Genomic DNA, 2,500 nt, shown 5'->3' on the forward strand with positions numbered 1-2,500 from the left:
TAGATAGATAGATAGATATAGATATATATATATATATATATATAGAGAGAGAGAGAGAGAGAGAGAGAGAGAGAGAGAGAGAGAGAGAGAGAGAGAGAGAGAGAGAGAGAGAGAGAGAGAGAGAGAGAGAGAGAGAGAGAGAGAGAGAGAGAGAAGAGAAAGAGAGAGAGAGAGAGAGAGAGAAGAGAGAGAGAGAGAGAGAGAGAGAGAGAGAGAGAGAGAGAGAGAGAGAGAGAGAGAGAGAGAGAGCGAGAAAGAGAGAGAGAGATAGAGAGAGAAACCCCCATAAGTATACTAAATAAACCAACGAACGGCTTCCTAGCAGCACCACCTTACCAACAGGCGAGAGAGGAAAACCCAGTGGATACTTGCCGATGCCACCGCTGGGAGTGCTGGGACGCTGCTGCCGGCGCGATTCTTATATGCAGCATCGGGAAAGCTCCATTGGTTGCAGCTATGTAGGCAGGGGGAGAGGGGGAGGGATAGGATGGGAAAGGAGAGGGGGTGTTGGGAGACGAGAGGGGATGGGGGAGAGGGGATGGAAGAAGGGAGGGGAGGAGAGAGGAGAGGGGGTGGAGAGAGGAGAGGGGGGTTGGAGAGAGGAGAGGGGGGTTGGAGAGCGGAGGGGAGGAAAGAGGAGATGGGGAGGATAATGGAGAATGTAAGGAGGGCTAGCACGAGGTGAGAGGTTGAGAAGGGAAAAAGAGATAGGAAACGGGTAAGAGAGGAGAGGGGTGAGGGGAGATATGGAGAAAGGAGGGAAGGAGAGGGGAGAAGGGGAAAACGAAGGGAGAAAGGAGGGAGGAATTGGATGAGGGGAAAGGAAAAGAGGGGAAGAAAAGGGAAAGGGGGGGGGGGGAAGAGGGATGGAAGAAACGAGAAGGGGAAGGGAAAGGGTGAGAATGATGAAGGGGAAGGGAACGAAAAGGACGAACAGAGAAATGAGGGAATGGGAAGAGAGAAGAAAGAAGAGGAAGAGAAAATGAAGGGTTTCCAACGAGACTCCAACGACAAGTCTTCCAAACAGGTTTTTTCTCCGGACGCCTCTTAGTCTATGCATGTTTGACCTCACATGTGCATGCATTCTTCAGCGATTAGATCTCGCTGCCTCGTCTGGGATGTCATTCCCCGAGATATTCCCTAATATAAATGATAAATCGGCATCCGCGATCATCCAGGCCCGTGTGCAGTCAAGGACCCCGGGCAGATCGGTTACACTGCGGATCCGATCGAGCGGCGAGGTTATCCCTTCCAAAATTGGGATGTGCCAGAGGGAGTTGCTGGATGTTGTCCAGCTTTCGAGCGGCACTTTAATAATCAATCAGGCGGTAGAGAGTTTGTGTGTGTGAGGGAGAGGGAGGGAGAGAGAAGAGAAGAGAGGGAGAGAGAAAGAGAGAGAAAGAGAGAGAGAGAGAGAGAGAGATAGAGAAAGAGAGAGAGAGAGAGAGAGAGAGAGAGAGAGAGAGAGAGAGAGAGAGAGAGAGAGAGAGAAAGAAAGAGAGAGAGAAAGAGAGAGTGAGAGAGATAGATAGAGAGAGAGAGAGAGAGAGAGAGTTGGAAGGGGGTAAATGAAGAGGCATATAATGCTAAGAAGAATGAGAGAGAGAAAGAGTGGATAGAGAAAGAGGGAGAGTTTACGAAGGGACTAAACTTTCAGCCTGTTGTATGGGCGTATTTCTTTTCCTACTGTAACTACAATGCTCCTGTGTTTGTTTTTGTGAGACCCGGCACAAATATGGAATATCAAATAAAAGCACTCATAAATAAGAGCATGTGAAGACGTTCAGTGTTATCCATATTAGCTGTAATCCCATTTATCTAAAATCCGTAATTTCATCCAGTACTTTTACAGCTTCTTCAATTTTTTATATTGTTATATACTCCTCCTCATTATCATCCTCAGCCACTTATGCCACTGTAGGCTGACAATCTCAAACGTTTCCACGGACTTAGCTCGTGTAAATCTCAAAGGTTTCCTCGGACTTAGCTCATGTAAATCTCAAACGTTTTCACGGACTTCGGTCATGAAAATCTCTAACGTTTCCACGGACTTCGCTCATGAAAATCTCAAACGTTTCCACGGATTTAGCTCGTGTAAATCTCAAACATTTCCACGGACTTAGCTCATGGAAATCTCATACGTTTCCACGGACTTAGCTCGTGGGAATCTCAAACGTTTCCACGGACTTCGCTCGTGTGAAGTTCTCATTCATTTTTTATGCCTGCAGCATTCGAATGTTTAGTCCTCTATTCTTACTTGGTGTCTCTGTTACGATCCATTCCATTGAATTATTTGAGTACCTGTCTATGCTGTGCTGTCTATGCTATGTCTATGCACTAGTTAACACATCCACTTGTCTATTCTAGTGATATTAACAATAAACTGCCCATGCTTCTCTATACAACGCTTAACTTTTGTTATTGTGTTCTTGTTGTCGTCTATATTGTTAGAGCCAGTGCAGTTGTCAAGCTAATGTGAGGACGACTGATACCACGGTGT

At 46.5% G+C, this 2,500-nt stretch overlaps 1 protein-coding gene across 1 annotated transcript in view; it reads right to left on the reverse strand.

Annotated features, from left to right (window-relative positions):
* Window positions 1-438, reverse strand: part of LOC122246391 (techylectin-5B-like) — an 8,649-nt gene extending 8,211 nt beyond the window's left edge. Inside the window, exon 1 of the mRNA XM_086530427.1 lies at window positions 337-438. The gene's annotated coding sequence lies outside the window, so the exon portion shown is untranslated. The remainder of the gene's footprint in view (window positions 1-336) is intronic.
* Window positions 439-2,500: the final 2,062 nt, after the last annotated feature.

The sequence above is a fragment of the Penaeus japonicus genome, unplaced genomic scaffold (genome assembly GCF_977035675.1).
Source record: "Penaeus japonicus unplaced genomic scaffold, GWHDUDI00000001_assembly GWHDUDI00000033, whole genome shotgun sequence".
NCBI lineage: Eukaryota > Metazoa > Arthropoda > Malacostraca > Decapoda > Penaeidae > Penaeus > Penaeus japonicus.